At 39.6% G+C, this 20,623-nt stretch overlaps 1 protein-coding gene across 5 annotated transcripts in view; it reads right to left on the reverse strand.

Moving 5' to 3' along the window:
• LOC140494124 (galactosylgalactosylxylosylprotein 3-beta-glucuronosyltransferase 1-like) overlaps positions 1 to 19,887 on the reverse strand; it is a 184,146-nt gene extending 164,259 nt beyond the window's left edge. For 4 of the 5 annotated variants that reach the window (XM_072593139.1, XM_072593142.1, XM_072593141.1 and 1 more), the window contains exon 1: positions 19,583 to 19,887. The gene's annotated coding sequence lies outside the window, so the exon portion shown is untranslated. Of the gene's footprint in view, positions 1 to 12,081; positions 12,216 to 19,582 lie in introns of those variants that run through there. The other variant, XM_072593143.1, reaches the window with a different exon arrangement.
• Positions 19,888 to 20,623: the final 736 nt, after the last annotated feature.

Consider the following 20,623-nt stretch of genomic DNA (forward strand, 5'->3'; position numbering starts at 1 on the left):
GGGTATACCACAGGGATCAGCTAATTGAATCTGTGCTGTTGGTGCCAAACTAGTCCACACCTGCTCTGCAACTAACTGAACCAAATATTCCACTACACCACTCTCAGAAGATCCTGAGTTGCTGTGGCAACATGTATTTTTACCTGAATATTGCAGTCTGGAGTTATGGCTGGTGTAGAGGCTCCCATTTCTTTCCATCGTGTGGGTATCCAGCATCCTCTCCTGAACTTGTTGCCAGACACTGGCATATGTTGGGACAATTTATAAGTTGAGACTTAACTGGTTACTGCACGAACAATTTCCCTAATGTTTTAATGGAGATTAGATAACAGTCACATGACAGTAAGTTCACAATTCTTCTTCAAACACATGACATCCATAATGCTGGAAGGACAAAGGAAACAAAAAATGGAGTGCTACCATATATAAGTTTCATACTAACATATATAAGGCACACACCCTACTGACATTGACATATATCACCATTATTCCATTATCACAAGGTTAAAAATCAGCAATGTCCTACCTCACAGTATTGTGGGGAACCTTAGCTGTATGGACTGCAGTAGTCAAGAAAAAAAAACTTACCAGCAAATTCTCAATTGGGGACAGAAGACCTAAACTAACCTTCCCAAAATTACTCACATCTCCAGAATAAATTGTAAAGCAAACCATAAAACTAGTTGGTATATGAATGCCAATTAAAATGCAGTACAGCTCCTTCATCTTAATGACTTCTCTGATCTCGACAGGTGGTCTTATATAACACAGAACTTACATAACTTACAAGGGCATCAAAGAAGCTGAAATGCTACTGGAAGCAATATTTTTCATATGTTTCTGGCTCATTTATTGGGGGAGTATTATATGTCAATTGTATTTAAGTAATTTATGTTACTTTCAAATGCAGCAAACTGAAGGATTATGAAACATTTGATGGTTTCGATGAAGATGTATGATCAGTCCGCTGAGCATTCAGCCTGTCGTCAGAAAGAAATGCATTTTGTCGTGATAAAAGAGTGGGTTCTGCTGCATTGTAAATTTAATTTCAAGAACTGGGTGATGCTGCCAATTCCACATTTATCACTCATTCTTAATTACCTTAGGAAGGTGGCATTGAGTCTATTTAAGTCTTTGCATTCCTTATTTGTTGCTAGCTCCTTAAACTCTTTCAATCCCTTGCTGAAGGTATAATAAGAGAAAGTAAGGCTGAGGGAGTTGGTGAGGAATGATCTAGAACATTGGCCCTGGTTGGGGGGGGGGTGGGGAAGAAGAGTTTAGCCGTGAAGGTACTGATATTATCATGTACGCAAGACTCACAGGGATTGCAGGTCCTATACATATTAAATAGAAACTGTAAAATATTTGCAGATTGTTCCTTAATTGGGAGGAAATGAATCACTCATTCACGACTGTTTTATTCTTATTTTGTCAATTCAGGCACTCACAGGAACACTCTACATAAAGACATAACCATCCCTGGATAATGTGAAGAAGCTCTCTCTATTCTGTATCGAGTGATGGCAATATGAGTTTCACAGTAATAGGACTATAATGTGTTTTGTGATTTTGCAGTGCTTTTCACTACCTGCCTGCTTTGAAGTAATCATAACTTCAAGATTGAAGAAGTGATATTTGTAGTCATCCCACAAGGATCTCAGCTGTAATCATTTCTGCACCATCATACATATGTGAGTGTCTATGGAGGTAAGTGGCAATGCTGGGGTGGGCAGGCAGGAGGGTGGAGGTACGGAATGTTTAGAGAAAAGTCATGTCACGGAAAGGTCTGCTAAGTGACCATAAAGAATGAAGAAGGAAGACAGAGCTGCTCTTTGTCTGCCAGCAGTTCTCCTGAAGAAAGACAAGCAGGCTTTTCATCAGATTATCATTCAACTTGAAGACCATTAATAAAATCAAGGATGTTTCACCTGCTTAAATCTGTGCTGAGTTATGAATTGTGAGTGTCTTCTTTACTGACCTTCCAATTGCTGCTACATTTATTTTGCATAATTTTGAAGTCCAACTTTGGAGTCAAACTTTTTCCATAGTTTGCATTAGCACCTCTTAAAAATGATCTTTCCATCTAGTCTCATAAAAAAATACTTCATTACTGTTGATAAACTTTTCTGTGAATGAAAGATAAGCATCCACTGGGTAATTTAATCCAAATTGTCATACGTTCTCAAGGCAATATCCATTTGCCTGTTCTCTGAACCCTAAATCCATGACTTTTCAGACACTTCTTACCACCTAAACCACAATCCCCACAGTTTCTGCAGTTTTGCCCCATTCTCTCTTTGGCTGAAGAGGGGAGTTATTTACCTCACACATTGCTAACTGTACCACACTGATATTTAGCACATTTTCACTGTAACACAGTATAATACCCTGCACTCCACACAATTACACATGGATAAGCTCCATATCCCTTATGACAAGGCTATGGTTTTAAAAAGGAGCATTGTATCCTCTTTTTTAATGAAGAGAAATTGAGACAGAATTACTGAGTGGTCTGTTCCAATCCAATAACATAAACAGCTGGTGAGGCACTGAATTTTTTTAAAAAGTTGGTACAATAGAAGCAGCATGAATGGGTGGAGTCAGGGTCCCACAGAACCAGGGTTTCAGTTTACCTTTCAGTAGTTGCTAGAGTTTTGAAGTTGGCTGTGGAAGCTGATACATCTTTCTTCAATGTTACAGCTAAAAGCTTGCTTCTCTTTCTGCTGCCAAAATCACATGCGAGGCAATCTGTTTTAATGACTTCTCCTTCGCCAAGGGTGTGTTTATGGGATGTTACTATATTGGAACAGTTGCTGTTTTGTAGTTAATTAATCTAATATTCTGTTGGTTTTCCAAAAGAATTAAATTTATACCAATTCTTCTTTCTTCTGTTTGCATTTTAATTTGAGGAAAGAATAAAATGTGTTTTGCTTAAAGCCAAGTAGTGTGACCAATCAAATTGTATCTGAAACACAGCACCTTACTCTTGCACTTAAACAGAATAAAAGTTAGAGTCTAGGCTATCTCTCTGATATATTTGTAGGGAGTTTGGTCTGGTCCATAACAATCTCATATGCACTGCACTCATATACCACACCCTTTTCATTGCAATACTCTAAAATCCTCTCCACTCCTCATTGTTACAGTTTGATTTATCACCTGGTTATATCCTACTACTCCAGGTAACATTCTAGTATGTTCCAAACTCCTCACTGTAGCAGTGTGATATGTACTCCTCAGATATATCCCCACCCTTCATTGTACTGCACTGATATACCCCACGCACATCATTGTACTAGGATCTTTTCTCATTTGTTGTGGATGTCACTCGCAGAGACAACTTTTAGTGCCAATTGCTAATGATCCTGAAGATAGTGAAGAGCCATTAGCTGCTCTCCCTGTGGTGAGGGTGTTCCTACAGTGTTGTCCAATGGGGAATTTCAGGATTGTGACCTAAAAATAATGAAAGAATGATGGTATATTTTCAATTCATGTATGTTGCTTAAAAGTGGTGGTGTTGGCATACATCTGCTGCCTTTGTCTTTCTAAGTGGAAGAGGTAGCAAGATTGGAAAGCACTTATTGAAAGAGCTTTGGTGATATACCACAGTACATACTGTAGATGGTACACACTGTTGTCACGATGCACCACTAGCAGAGAGATTTAATGATGGAGTTGGTGGATGGGGTACAGGCCAAAGGGACTATTTTAACTTGGATTGTGTTGAACCTCTAAGTTAGAATTCGACTCATTCAGGCAAGTGGACAGTATTCAATCATACTGCTGGCTTGACTCTTGTAGATGGTAGACAGGCTTTGGGGAGTCAGGAAGTCAATTCCTCACCAAAGAATTCCCAGTCTCTGACCTGCTCTTTTAAAAACACTGTCATATGACTGGCCCATTTCAGCTTCTGAACAATGGTAAGTCCAGAATGTTGAAAATGGGGGAATTCAAGGATGGTAATTCCATTGCAAGTCTAGGGAAGAAAGAAGATTTTGTCATTGGAGATAATCTTTGCCTTGCACTTGTTTGGCATGAACGTTAGTTTGGATTTGGAATCATTGTTGAGGACTTCCAGTATAACTCCCTCCTGACTGTATCTCATGGTACCGTCACCTCTGATGGTACCGTGCTGTCTTTCTACCACTATCTACTACATCAGTTATCTATTACCAAGTTTAAGAACACAAAGTATTGCATTATACACAGTTTAACAACTGAATTATTAACTGTAAGCCACTGTTAAGTTGTGAAAACTAGGGTCTTCAGTGGAATTTAGGGTGTCGAGTCTCAAGTACCATCTCTGGGCCTATAGGCCTCCCAAAAGCCAGCTAGAATTAGAGGAATAAATATGTAAGCAGATCATGGAAAGATATAAAACCATCTGGGTTGTTGGAGTGAGTGATTTTAATTTCCCCAGTAATGAATGGGACTCCCTTAGTGCCAGGGGCTTAGATAAGGCAGAATTTGTTCGGTGCATCTAGGAGGGATTACAAACAGAAAGAAAAAGGTTGCAAGATGGCAAAGTGGTTAGCACTGCTGCCTCACATTGCTAGGAACCTGGGTTCAATTCCAGCCTTGTGTGACTGTCTGTGTGGAGTTTGCACACTCTCCCCGTACCTGTGTGGGTTTCCACCAGCTGCTCTGCTTTCCTCCCACAGCCCAGTATGTGCAGGTTAGGGTGGATTAGCCATGCTAATTTGCCCCATACAGTCCAGGGATGTGCAAGTTAGGTGGTTTAGCCATGGTAAATGCAAGGTTATGGGCTGTATGGATGGGACGCTCTTTGGAAGATCAATGTAGACTTGATGGACCAAATGGCCTCTTTCTGCACTGTAGGGACTGTATGAATTTTACATTAAAAATTGTAGCTTTTGAGATAATAAACTGTACGTGTTTTGGAACAGAATTGACAAAAGTAATGCACAACGTTTAAGTGCTGAAACAAAGAATTAATGTCAACCGGTACAAGTAGAGAGAAAAGATGTTTCAGTTATTGCTTCATTTCTAGAAAGTGAAAATGAAAGAATCACTGGGTGCTGTCATGGTCTCTCTTTCAAAACACTCCACACATCAACCTGTGAGCTCTCTGCTCCCTCCAGTCAATTGAGACTTTCTGCATTGATTGAATTCTAGACTCCAATGCATTATTTTTGCCAACATGAGACTGGGCTGAATTCTATATTGTCATTTATTCAGTTCAGATACAGCTCAAACTCCCACTAGGGTATTCCCATATGTCTTATTAGATAGCTAGCAATATCTTTCCTCACCAACAATATAAAACTAATGAAACATTGCAATGAGGCCTGGTTTGTTCTACATTGTTATGTTATCAAGTAATCTCAGTTATCTGTCAATATTGTTATGTGCAGAACCATCACTGCTCACGCATTTTGATGTTTAAGACATTTATACATTTAAAACATTTTACTTCAGAATCTTTAAGTTTTCGTTGCACAATATTTAAGGAAGTGCTTTGAAAAATAGATGAACTAGTTACGATATTTTCTTGGCAGGGAATGACAAAGAGCAATAATTCTCAATCAAGACTAATTGTAGAGAAATCGAAAAGATTTATAGGGTGGTAATTACAATTATTCCTGCAAATAATTCCCCCTTTTAACTTAAAAAATGGCTTAAAACATGCAAAAGTCCCTGGAGAAGGGACAGTAGCAATGGAAATGTTAAACTAAAGGTTAACTTCTAGTTTTGTTTCCCTTTCCATCCTTGTCTTGGAATTTGCTTTCAAAGGTGTCAGCAAACTCTGCTGCTTCATTCTTGTCACCCTTCTTCATGTGTGCTGGATAGTGAAATATTGTCAATGTATGTTATTAGTGGAGGTTAATCAACACAGTCACGATAAAACAAGAGTAGCAATTGTATACTCTTCCACTAATTTTGCCATCAATAATTTCTGGGTTTGAATGTGCTGTCATCTTCCTAAATTGCACATATCTTTTCTTTCTTTGTTTTAGAATCCTTCCTATCGTTTCTCTCCTTGCCAAAATAGCTCTTAACAAAGTTACAAATGGCATCCATGTGATTGTGGGAAAATATTGCTCCTCATCAATCTCATCCTGTCTGCAGTCTTTAACCCAGTTGACGACAGTGCCTTCTGCTCCTCCAATGTCCAGCTGAGAGATGTTGCATTCAATGTCCCTTGTTATATGTCCTTTCACAGCGAGACAAACATGACCCTCTTCCCACAATTGTTCCCTCCTGTTTCATCCAAGTGTATAACCTTGACCTCAATCTACCAAGGACATGCTGCCTTTTGACAATATCATCAGAAAACACATCAGTTTTTACACACACATTGAAAACACCCAGCTATACCTCACCAGTATGTCATTTAACTCCTCAATTATTAGTCTGCCTATCCAACAATAAGTACCCAGTAAACAGAAATTTAATTTTATTAAATATTGGGAAGACTGATGCCTTAGCAACTGAGCAAGGTTTTGTTGCATGTACCCAACAACTGTGCAGCGTTTCTTGATGTCTGTTAAATGTGTGGCAACAAGGTCATTGGAAACACACATGCAAGCATTCTGGTTCTAAAGGCCAAGCCATATCCCAGAATAAAAGCCAGATGATGAACACTACAAGACTAGCAGCAAGAAAAGTGTCAAGAAGATTTGCAAATGCAAAACTATCAATGACATATAGGGTCAACCAAATGAAAGGCAAAGTTCAGAGGATGACCAAGCTTATCATATTGTTAAGCTCACACACCATGTTGTTGGTAATAAAGTGACCAGCAGTTTTTACATCCATTAATATTTTATGACCTGAAAGACAGGACAGTACACATTAAAAGTTAAAATATACACAGGTACTAGTGCCAACATAATACCACTGTACATTGTAAAAGACATGTACCTGAGCAAAGGTACTCAGTGATGCAGCCAACAAGAGATTTTCTCACAACATTTAATGGGATTACCAATTCTGTGCTTTGGCAGAATCACACAACAGTGCCATTGTGCAACTTTATCTTGGTTTTCAAACTATTTTACCTAGTAGATATCAAGGGTCCAGCAAAGGCTGTACTACAAGTACGCACATATCTCAGTATAGTCACAATTCATGAAATTCAAAACATACTCACTGTGGCAGAACAAAACAAAAATGATGCTATTGAATCAGTCAATGATCTCAATTTACCAGTATCCAAATGTATTTGACAATTTTAAGGGTGATACAGTATTATATCTTAAAAATGATGCAATCCTATTTACTGATCATCAAGGGAAGAATAGTGTTCAGTGGAACTGAACAAGATGAAGTGAAATGATATAATTTGGATGGTCAACAATCACACAAATTGATAGTGCTCTATTATGTATGTCTTAAGGATAAATGACACTCTGGAGTGTGCCTAGATCTAAGATGCCTCAACCTCTCACTTAAAAAGGTGCCCACACAAAATACCGATGCTGGAAAAGTTAAATCCTAAATTTTAGGAACAAGATTCTCTCCAAGCTGGGTGTAAAGCATAGGCTATCTTCTGTCCATTTGGCAGAAGACTACCAAGAGAAATCAGGGAATCATTTGTATAGTACTTTATCCAGAAATTACCATTTGGATTCTCAGTCAGCAATACAGGGGTGGGATTAATGACAATATACCTAGCTGCATTTGAATAACTGACAATACTGTAGTCTTGAGTAAGGTAAAGGCAGGTCATGAGCATAACCTTCACCTATTGATGATAGTAGAACTCTGACAAGGATCGGTTTAACAGTGTGAAGTGTCAAGTGCCAGGTCAATTTCAGGCAGATTAACTGTTCCAATCCTGGAAAGACTGGAGATATTTTTTAAAATGTCAACCACGATGACAAAGAGGATCTGTGACATTACATTCCATTTTAAAATTTTCTATTACCTTAGATTCCTGATTTAATGGGCAAGGTATCTCTGCTGAGAAACTTGCTCAAGAAGAACATCCACTATGTTTGTGAGCATGATCCTTAACACACCTTCAATTGCCTCAAGCAGGTTCTGTCAGCCACATCTACTTACTATAACATCACAATTCTAAGATATGCATAATTCTTGATGTGGATACGTTGCTAAAAGGCCTAAGTGTGTATCTTTTGCAAGATGAAAAATCTATTGCCTTTGGTTTGAATACCTGTCACCTGCACAAACCAACTGTTCCATTATAGTGAGAGACATGACCTCTGGTATTTGGCATCAAGCAGGTTCACACATACTTATTTGGCAAGAAATGTACTGTTGAACAGATCGTAAGCCACTGGCAGTGAGAGGTTCCAAACTGCTAATGAGTGTATCACCATATTTGCAGCACCTACTTATCAAGGTCCAAGGATATGACTTTGAAGTGACATATAAGCCAGGTACCAGGGTGTTACACTGAGCAGGTTACCCAATTTACACAAAAGCCAGTTGGATATTCCTTGTGACTTTCATGTTTATTCTCTGGACTATGACGTTGAAGAGATTTTTACGGTTGATCTGTTACACGTTGGCCAGAGTCAGTGTGAATAGTTGCAATTGGCACCTTCTGAAGATAAACTACAAGAGTTGCAAAAGACCATCCAAATATGGTCTCACCTTATTAAAGAAATACCTGAGAAGATTTGTTCTTTTTGACCATACAGAGACAAGCTTTGTATGTCATAGCAAGTCATTTTCAAGGGCAAAGAAGTCCTAATACTAACAGCTTTACAACAAGATATTATTCTCATGTTATACAAGGGGCACGTGATATCGAATGCACAAGAAGGCCAGGGGAGAACCAGGATATTTAATGACCTGTGAATACATGTGAGGCTTGACAAATACCTCTACATCCACACAATGTTCCAGCCATTCCTTGGATGAAAGTGATAAACCTATTCACAGTACATATGGAAGATTACATCCTTGTGATGGATTACTTTTCTACGTTTCCCATTATTCAACAATTTAGCACAATGATCATATTTTATATGAGAAGTGCTATTTTCCATTTATTCTGTGTCCTTGATCAAATAGCCAAAAGTACACTGACAATCAATTTCAAAATATGTATATTGAATGGGAAATGACCCATTTTACTGGTCATCGCTGGAGTGACCCATCCACACTTACCGATCTAGCAAAATATGATTGGTACTGCAAAATCAATGAATATCAAGTAATGAGCAGCAAGCAAAATTTTCACATTGCATTGCTATATTTTAATACAGCACCACTGTAGGATTGATAACCATTACCAGCACAATTCCTACACAGAAGGCAACTGCCAATGACCTACCCACTAATTAATTGTCTAAACATTCTGAGATATAGGACATCTTGTTTTCAAAGACAGAGGAGAATTGAAGAGACAATGATGAGTGAGCAGGTTAAAAAAAACTGCCAAAATTGTGTACTAAGATGCAAGTTTGTATTATAAATACAAGGACATATGTTTGAATAACATAAAGGTTTCTAAAATACGCAATCAGCCCAAATCATACAAAGTTATCACTGATCATGGCGCTGCATTACAAAGAACATAGAACATAGAACATAGAACATAGAACTTAGAACATAGAACATAGAAAAATACAGCGCAGTACAGGCCCTTTGGCCCTCGATGTTGCGCTGATCCAAGCCCACCTAACCTACACTAGCCCACTATCCTCTATATGCCTATCCAATGCCCATTTAAATGCCCATAAAGAGGGAGAGTCCACCACTGCTACTGGCAGGGCATTCCATGAACTCACGACTCGCTGAGTAAAGAATCTACCCTTAACATCTGTCCTATACCTATCACCCCTTAATTTAAAGCTATGCCCCCTCGTAATAGCTGACTCCATACGTGGAAAAAGGTTCTCAATGGTCAACCCTATCTAAACCCCTAATCATCTTGTACACCTCTATCAAGTCATCCCTAAACCTTCTTTTCTCCAATGAAAACAGCCCCAAGTGCCTCAGCCTTTCCCCATACGATCTTCCTACCATACCAGGCAACATCCTGGTAAACCTCCTCTGCACCCGTTCCAGTGCCTCCACATCCTTCCTATAGTATGGTGACCAAAACTGCACGCAATACTCCAGATGCGGCCGCACCAGAATCTTATACAACTGCAACATGACCTCAGGACTCCGGAACTCAATTCCTCTACAAATAAAAGCCAGTACGCCATATGCCTTCTTCACCGCACTATTTACCTGGGTGGCAACTTTCAGAGATCTGTGTACATAGACACCAAGATCCTTCCGCTCATCCACACTACCAAGTATCCGACCATTAGACCAGTACCCCATCTTCTTGTTACTCTTACCAAAATGAATCACTTCACACTTGGCTACATTGAACTCCATTTGCCACCTTTCTGCCCAGCTCTGCAGCTTATCTATATCCCACTGTAACCTGCCACATCCTTCCTCACTGTCAACAACTCCACCGACTATCGTATCATCTGCAAACTTGCTCACCCAACCTTCTAGCCCCTCCTCTAGGTCATTTATAAAAATGACAAACAGCAATGGTCCCAAAACAGATCCTTGCAGAACACCGCTAGTAAATGCACTCCAAGATGAACCTTTACCATCAACTACTACCCTCTGTCTTCTTCCAGCCAGCCAATTCCTAATCCAAACCTCCAACTCACCCTCCATGCCATACCTCCGTACTTTTTGCAGTAGCCTACCATGGGGAACCTTATCAAACGCCTTACTAAAATCCATATACACCACATCTACCGCTTTACCCTCGTCCACCTCCTTAGTAACTTTCTCAAAGAATTCAATAAGGTTTGTGAGGCACGACCTGCCCTTCACAAAACCATGCTGACTATCCTTGATCACATTATTCCTATCCAGATGTTCATAAATCCCATCCCTTACAATTCTCTCTAAGACTTTGCCCACAACAGAAGTGAGACTTACCGGCCTATAGTTACTAGGGTTATCTCTACTCCCCTTCTTGAACAAGGGAACCACATTTGCTATCCTCCAGTTTTCTGGCACTATTCCTGTAGACAACGAGGACATAAAAATCAAGGCCAATGGCGCTGCAATCTCCTCCCTTGCTTCCCAGAGAATCCTAGGATAAATGGCATCAGGCCCAGGGGACTTATCTATTTTCACCCTTTCCAGAATTTCTAACATCTCTTCCCTACATACCTCAAAGCCATCCATTCTAATTAATTGTGACTCAATATCACATCGGCAACAATGTCCTGTTCCTGAGTGAATACTGACAAAAAGTATTCATTCAGTGTTTCCCCAATCTCTTCAGCCTCCACACGCAACTTCCCACTACTATCCTTGACTGGACCTGCCTGACAGACACATACTTATCAAGGACACTCAATAGTTGCTCCTTGAACAAGCTCCACATATCGAATGCACCCTTCCCTTGAAACCTACTTTTCCAAGCCACGCATCCTAAGTCATGCCTCACCGCATCATAATTTCCCTGCCCCCAGCAATGACTCCTGCCCTGCAGTGCACACTTATCCCTCTCCATCACTAGAGTAAAAGTCACCGAATTGTGGTCACTGTCCCCAAAGTGCTCACCTACCTCCAATTCTAACACCTGGCCTGGTTCGTTACCCAGAACCAAATCCAGTATGGCCTCACCGCTTGTTGGCCTGTCTACATATTGTGTCAGGAAACCCTCCTGCACACATTGAACAAACACTGACCCATCTAACATACTTGAGTTATAGCTTTCCCAGTCAATATCTGGAAAGTTAAAGTCCCCCATAACAACCACCCTATTACTTTCACTCTTCTCCTGAATCATTCTTGCAATCCTTTCTTCTACATCTCTAGGACTATTAGGAGGCCTGTAGAAAACTCCTAACAGGGTGACCTCACCTTTCCTATTTCTAACCTCAGCCCAAACTACCTCAGATGGCGAGTCTTCATCCATCGTCCTTTCCACCACTGTAATACTATCTTTGACAAGCAATGCCACACCTCCCCCTCTTTTACCCCACCTCTGACCCTACTAAAACATTAAAACCCTGGAACCTGCAACAGCCAATCCTGTCCCTGTTCTACCCATGTCTCCGTAATAGCCACAACATCGAAATCCCAGGTAGCAACCCACGCTGCAAGTTCACCTACCTTATTTCGTATACTTCTCGCATTGAAGTATACACACTTCAAGCCACCTTCCTGTTTACAGGCACCCTCCTTTGGGATTGATGCCATGTTCCTAACCTCCCTACACTCCAGGTCCTGCACAAAGGACCAGAATCCAGCTCAGATCGATGTATAGCACACCTGTCATGCATGAGGAGAAGGTGGAAGAACATTCTAATTATCTGCTGATGTTGAGTGATAGCAGCCAGCAGCAAGACAACCGAAGTGTCACTCAAGAGGCATAAAGTCAGAGAGATGTACAGCATGGAAAAAGACCCTTCTGTCTAACTCATTCATGCCAACCAGATATCCTAAATTAGTCACATTTGCCAACACTTGGCCCATATCCCTGTAAACCCTTCTTATTCATATACCCATCCAGACACCTTTCAAATATTATAATTTTACCAGCCTCTACCACTTCCTCTCATTCCATACACCCAACACCATTTGTATGAAGAAGTTGCCCCTTAGGTCCTTTTCAAATCTTTCCCCTGTCACCCAAAACTTATGTCCTCGAGTTCTGAACTCCCCTACCCCAGGGAAAAGATCTTATCTATTTACCCTACCCATGCCCCTCATGATTTTATAAACCTCCATAAGGTTACCCCTCAGCCTTCGATGCTCCAGGGAAACAGCCCCAGCCTATTCAGGCTCTTCTTATAGCTCAAATCGTCTAACCCTGGCAACATTCCTGTAAATCTTTTCTGCACCCTTTCAAGTTTCACAACATTCTTCCTATAGCAGGGAGACTAGAATCGCACAATATTGCAAAAGTGGCCTCACCAATGTCTTGTACAGCTGCAACATGGCCTCCCAACTCCGATATTCAATGCTGTGACCAATAAAGGAGAGCCTACCAAACACCGTCTTCACTATCCTATCTACTTGCGACTCCACTTTCAAAGAACTATGAACTTGCAATCCGAGATCTCTTTGTTCAGCAACACTACCCAGGACCTTACCATTAAGTGTATTAGTACTGCCCTGATTTGACTTTCCAAAATGCAGTACTTCATGAGAACAATTTATATCTCTCCAGAGGGGTATGTGATCTCCACATTGGGATGGGTTGTCAAACCTTGAAATCATTAAACTGAAGTTTGAAATTGTAGCTTTCTAATATATATTTTCTCTATTTGGACAATTATTGAATTGACAAGTAATTGCATAGCTATGTATATCTAATTTGGATAAGTTTTATCTCTGGAAAAAGGGGAATGTTGCATTATGTCTTATGGTCAATATATCTTTAAGGAACATGCAATATATCATCATTGTATCTTGGCTGTGACTTGAGCAAATTGAAATGTCATATGACTTGAAGCATGACACTCTACTGGTAGTTCCTCTGTTGCAAACTAATAGCTTATTAATAGGATGGACATGTGCCTGAGGAATATAATGTTTGATCATTGAAGTCAGTTCTCACAAATATTTGACAGGTTCTTTAATACCCATTTTCATGGCCTGATTCTTTATTATGGTAACTAATATTAGCATTGCTACATCAGGTAGCAACAACCTATTGGAGGCAAATTCACACCATGGACTTGACTTTTCTAATGTTTTACTGGCCAACATCCAAGCCCCTGACCACCCTAAATTTAAGCTAATTCAAAACTGTCACTCATATCCTAATATACACAGAATCCTGTTCATCTATCCTCTCTGCGCTTATTCATCCTCTGGTTTGCAATGTCTTGACTGTGAAATTCTGATCCATATTTCCAATCCTTATGACTTGCCAACCCTCATCTTTGTATTCCTCTTCCTCCTCCAGCTCTACAACTCTCCAAGATATCTGTGCTATGTCTCCCCTTTTAATCCCAATTTAAATTTGTCCACTGATATTAACTATGCATTCAGCTGCCAAGGTCCTAGACAATGGAATTTCCTTCCCAAGCTCTCCAATTCTCTACCTCCTTTGCAATGTTCCTTAAAGCCTATCTTTTTCTGTTTCACTTTGTGGTATGCATACCCATAAATCTGAAAATTGTGGGATTAAGTCTCACTTCAGAGACTTAAGCACAAAACTCTAGCCTGACATCAGTGACACACTGTCATGGATGCCAGCTTTAGAGTGAAGTGTTTCACAAAGATCCCATCTGATCTCTAAGGTGAACACAAAAGATCCCAACGGCAGAGGAGCAGGACAGTCATCCCTTGTGTTGTGAGTAATATTTATCTCTCAATTAACATTGAAAAATCAAATTAACTAGTTATTAGCATATTGCTGTTTTTGTGAGCAGATTTATTGTCCAGTTTCTTAAATTACACTATTTACTACACTCAGAAGTAACTTATCTGCTTTAAAATGACTGTGGACCTCCTGAAGTCACGAAATATGTTATATCAATGCAAATCTTTCTTATTTGCCTTAATATTGCTTTATATGCCTTGGTGTCAAATTACAAACACTATATAAATGCAAATTGTGCCAAGGTATTTGATTATGGGTGGAAGCATGATCAAAACTAGTCCCCACTGAGCAAAGAATCATCCCTTCGCGTTTTATTTGGTTGGCTATTGATAAAGAATGAGAATCTTGTTCTGAGTTAATTCCCTTAAATACGGGTAATGAAGCTGCATTCAGCTACCCTGACTGTAGATGTTCACTCTATTTGACATGCCTAGCAGCAAAAGTTACTGAGCAATGGGGATGTGACAAGGATCTCATATTTTGTCCATAGTTACTGGATCAGAATTCCACTATGACAAGCTGGATCTTGAATTTACCAACTGACTCCTCATTGCCCTTGGTTTTACCTTTATTTTGATAAATCTGTGACACATACTACCCTTTCCTTGTTCCTATCCCCCACAAATTTGGCCACTCTGGATTGGTGGAACCATTTGTGAAATGCCTTCACTGAAGGAAAACACACACAAACACACAATAAAAATTGCAGGTATAATGTACAGGAAGATGCTGTTTTTTTATGACGATGGCCGATAATTGCGCTAATACCAGGATTGGTTAACCTGACATGACAGCATCAAGTTCCATAATAAGGATACATTAATTTGCACATGTTCCATCAGAAACAGATTAAAAAAAAACTACTGACACATTGCTTAATATTGGTTGTTGTCAGATGGAAACAGAGCAACTAGGAGCAAGAGTAGGCCATTTATCCCTTTGAACCTGCTCCACAATTCAGTATGATCACGGCTGATGCTCGGTTGCAATGTTATATTCCTGCTTTCTCCCCATACTTACTGAGGTGCTTAAAAAGATCTAAAAAAACATTGTTTTCTTGAATATATTCAATGAGTTTGCATCCACAAGCTTCTGCAGTAGAGAATGCCACAGGTTCACTATCACTGATGAAAACAACCTTGCTATAGCTTAGTCCCAAATGATCTATCCCAAATCCTGAGGCTGTCTGGCTTATTTCCAGGCAAAATGTCATCCCTGCATCTAATCTGTCTAGCCATCTTGCAATTTTATGCATCTCAATCGGATTCCTTCTCCACCTTCTAAGCTGCAAAGAATTTAGGCTCAATTACACTAATCTGTCCTCATAGGACAGTCTTGCTATCCCAGATATCAGCCGAGTAAACCTCCAATAACTAGCTCTTCACCAGAAAATCAAAAATTGGATTGCTGAGGTCAAAAAGTTTGTTTGGCTTGGTTGGTTCATTTGCACCAGTTGGGATGTTCAAACACAGCAGTAGGTACACGTGACATATTCCATTTTTGACATTATAGAGCAGAGGTCAGAGTAAAGAAACATCCTAGCTTAGTTTCTGGTTCAAACTGGAGCTCTTAATTGTCATCTAACGCCTGGTTCAAATGATAGAGATCTCCATGATTGACACATGGGTCAAAGGACAATTTTCGTTTGCAAATCCACGTACAGTTTTTTTTAAAATCTGAGGATAAAGAATGGAGTACACTATGATCAATTGAGAATAAATGGAGCCAGGCTTGGACCATATCCTATCCTGGGAGCTTACCCAATTACACAATGGAATAACTCAGAAAACAGGGACATTTGAAATCTTACTGAAAACAAGTTAGATGTTGGAATAAGGAAACCAAAGCAATTTTCTTATTTTATCATTAGTTTCAAGAAACAAAGTCATAAAAAACAACTAATAGCATAAAAAATGATGAGAAATATAGGTTCTTATATCAACGTGTTATAACAAACATGACATTGAGAGCATTTCTAAATCATAACAACCACAGCTGTTCTAAAAGGTAGCTCAGCACCACCTTCTCAAGGGCAAAGGGGTGGTATGAAATGCTACAACATGCACATCCCCCCCCCCAAAAAATTTAAATTTTCTAATTTCATTCCATATTTCCAGAAACAATGCTAAATGTTTGGCTAACAAAGGATAGCTATATCCCATCACAGATAGTGTCAATGGCTGTGGCTAAATATTTATGCATGATGAAGGTTTTCTGATTCACGTCAACATTTCTGGTCCACGGAGAGTAAAACTGGCGAGGTTTCTGCAATTCTTTACTATCCAGTGAACCCGTTGAAACTTGAGCATATCTCACTGTTGACTTAGTAGTAAATTGGTCTGGGACTGTGAACATCCCGCAATTGAGCAACTTAGTAATATTTCCAAAGCTGGTAAAATTAAAGAACCTGATAGTGACTTGCAAGTGGATTTTACACCATGCCTGATATTTTCTCTCTCTATCAATCTTACTGAGTGCAGTATAAAAGGGGTCTCTGATGTACTAGCAGTCCAGTTGCACCACTGTTATTTACAATTTTGCCAGCTCAAATGTGAAGGGAGGCCAGTCGGATGAGATAGTCGGGGTAGACGTGCTCGTCACCAAGGGTCTAGAATCCCAGCATTTATCACCCCCTCTGGAAGAGCAAAATAAAACTGGTAAGAATGTCTTGCTTTTCAATTCTGTTGAGGATAAAAGGAGTAGCAGGATACTGAGATCTCTAAACAGGGGATTGCATTAGGAGTGGGTTAATGTGAAATGGGAAATCAATGGAAACATGCTGCGTCAAGTTGGAAGAGTCAATAGCATATTCTTCAAGTGAAGGTTTAAGGCATGGCTTGACAAAATTAATTGACTTAACAATTCATAATAACTAATATAAGTTTTGGTATTAATAAGCTGCTGCATAGAATACTGCACCATATGCTGTCTGATGAAGTTGAGGTTGCAGCTTTTCAATAATAGAGAAAGCCGATCAGTGGTAACTTGTGGCTTACCCAATCGCTTGTTGTGTGTTCTTAGAATAAATGGCACAATACTATTATAATAGATTTAATAGTCATGGTTGGAGGTTACTTGGATATTTCTTTCTGTTTATAAATCTTCATTCAAGACATCAAACCAGCCATCGATATTTAACATTTATAACAGGTTGTGCCTGATACTGGGATTTTCATACAATCCAATTTCTATTGAAAAGGATAGAAAAATATCATCAGACCACAGTCAGCTTTTCCTGTGTGACAGCACTAATTGCAAGACAATGAGTGCTCTCTGTCAACTAGTAAAATACTTAGCAGGGTAAATTAAAAAGTAAATCAGCAGAACTAATCTTCATGTGTCAATATCTTGGAAAGAAGTTTAGCCCCTGACAATGACAAGAATTGGCAATGGTCCAGATTCCCTCTAATAGTTCTGTTCAAGATAGACCATAATAGAGCACCTCTTCAATTTCATTTTATTGGTTATAGTTCCATTTTTATTATCAGTTACAGAGGTAGATCTAACCAAGCATCTAAATAAGATTACAACTGCTCACCCAATGACATATAAGTTGCATATTTCACCCTTTTCTACTTTTGCTATGCAATATAGACTAGTCTGGTCTGAATGACCAGATGAGTGTTATTGCATTTTTAAAATAAATTCCCATAACAGCAGCTCCTGAAACACTTATATTATAGATTTATATGGTGTTTATTTGTTGATTACAAAATGCTAATTGAGAAACAGTGAGCATAATATACTGTACAACAACAATGTGACTATTGCTGTGAGTGGACAGTTTAGATTTGTTTTTTTTATAGAATCAAATATTGATGGATATTTTTGTCCATACATTTTCCTCGTTTACTTGCCCACTCACTTCACAAGTTTCATTTGAAGGAAACCCTGCACACATTTGTGTTAGTGCGCTGTGGGCTCGTTTGATTTTCACACTGCCAAAAAAAATCTTTTTCATATACTGTAGACCATACTCAGTGGCTTCGCAATGAGTTGCACAAAATATATCATAAGAAATGCGGGGAAATACAACTTCTGATGTGCAGTTTAAGTGCTCTATATGTAGATTATTAAACAGATGAGAGGAAACCATTGTGAGGCATTGACGGAAAATTGCAAGTAAAAGCAAACAGCATCCCGGAATCAGGTAACGGATATCCAACCATGAATTGGGATAGGATAACAGCTGCCCTTAATGACTGCAAAATGCCATATACTGGGTCACTAGCTGATAACTGTGGTACTGGCTACTGGCAATTAAGTTCATCCAGATGCTCTGCAACCTCATACTGTAATGTATCTCAAACACAGCTTTAATCTGGTAATGATGCCGATAGATTAAAGCAACTGGGCACATTCACTGTTCAATCAGCGAGTTGAATCAAAATATACAGGCAAACCTTTGAAAGCAGTATGTTTTCACATCACTCAGTTGAGTGGCCTGTGCCTGCAGAGTTTTTTTCTTCCAAATTGATCCAACATTTATTTTGGAAAGTTGCAGTGGGGGAAAACAAAACGGTGCTGAAAAGGTTAAACCTCATTTCACTCGTTACTGGGAAAAGCTTTTATGTAAAAGGAGACTTGAAAGAAAAAAAATGCTCAAGATATTTGGTGCGGGAGATCTGGGTATCTGTGGTTTCAGCACGAGGAAGCCTTGGTAAATCCCTCGTTACCCATTAAAATCAGCTCATTGAAAGGCTCTCACACTGAAAGAAAGCTCTTGTTTTCAGACTGTTACCGTCCATTCCAAACAAGACACTGCGGTTCACTCGGGAGCAGAATACTCGGAACACTCCAACTTTGCAATTCAGAGCGATAACTAGGAATACTGGCGGTAGCAATTGCTTCAGCACCTTATCAAAAACGTGGTGGGGGGGGAAGAGATATTTTAACAGTTTAATAGCTGCAAATGTAAATTTTGCATTATAGTGCTCAATGATTCCAAATCAGCTTCTCATCAAGATACCTCTGAGAAATACTCCTTGGTCCCGTTTTCCCTGTCTTTTGTCCAGTATGATTTGACAAACAGTTAATTTTGTACAACGTAAAGGAAGGTGCATTTGCTGCTTAGAAAGAAAATAAGCCCTTCAAAGAGTTAAGGATTAGCGATGAGCTCCATTCACACACACATACATACAATATATCGGTGGCAATATATACTGCAGTCGTTTGACTGAAAGACTTACTTAAACATCTAATACCACGGTTCTAAAGCTGCACAAGAAGACTCATAAACGGTATACAAATCATAGAGACTTTGAAAAAAGAATAAGGTACCTCAGGTCTGGAGAGTGAATGGTCTGAGATTCCCACCACATGCTGTTAGCTGACTTCCATTCAGTCATAATCCCTTTCTTTAAGCACAGAAGCAGAATTCAAAGCATCTCTGTATCTAATCCTGCAGCTGCTTTCAGTCCCCCCAAGTTAATGCAGCCCATGAAAAAGCGCTCTACATAAACCCAGCCACCCCACGGTTCCTTCAATCCAGCTCAGCGAATGAAACTGCCCAGCAGCAGCGAAATGATCTGAAGCGTGGAGTAACATCTGTGTGTTTTTGAATAGAGAAACCAGTCCTGGTACCCCGAGAGCCCACCCCCATGGGGGCATGGGACTTATCCAGCGAATGGTCTATACCAAAGGAAACAAGTATCCAGGGTGGGCTGCTAGTACCCTCACAGTAACAGCTGCATGCAAATCAGTCAAGTCTTTCTCAATTATCCCCGAGAAAGAATGGTTCCTACCACCTAACAGGAAACAGTTCACCTAGTTGCAATATAAATCCACAAAATGTGCTTCGTTCTTGTAGGAGCAACAATGTCTGATACTGCAGCTTTATTGAACGCTGCATCATTTTGGCTGTTATTTCCCTGGAATAGCCAAATGATGATTATCAACAAAAAGAAAATGCAGAAAGTACTATGATGTTGGCATGTGCTGTCTTTAATCTGTTGAGTTCTATATTACACAAATACAGAGATTTTATATTTAATGTAGCAGTATCGGCAATTCAAGCATTACGTGTTCATTGTACTGGTGATGAGTTTTATGAACATTTTAAAACCCTGAAAAGCAAACTTCAATAGAACCAGTAGTCGCCCTCTCACCCGCTCTGTCTCTGTCAAATATCTCACACATAAATAAGATGTGATTCAGAACTTTAGTTATACGGGTTAGAAATATATTTCCTCCAATTTTGTTTACCCAAAGGCAGTGACATGAAACGGCAGCAACCCTTTGGTGTGTTGCCCAAATCAGAGTCCTTCATTTGTAGCACAGTACTGTACAATGAACCGCACGCATGTGAATGGTGTGTCTGTG

The sequence above is a fragment of the Chiloscyllium punctatum genome, chromosome 23 (genome assembly GCF_047496795.1).
Source record: "Chiloscyllium punctatum isolate Juve2018m chromosome 23, sChiPun1.3, whole genome shotgun sequence".
NCBI classification, from domain to species: domain Eukaryota; kingdom Metazoa; phylum Chordata; class Chondrichthyes; order Orectolobiformes; family Hemiscylliidae; genus Chiloscyllium; species Chiloscyllium punctatum.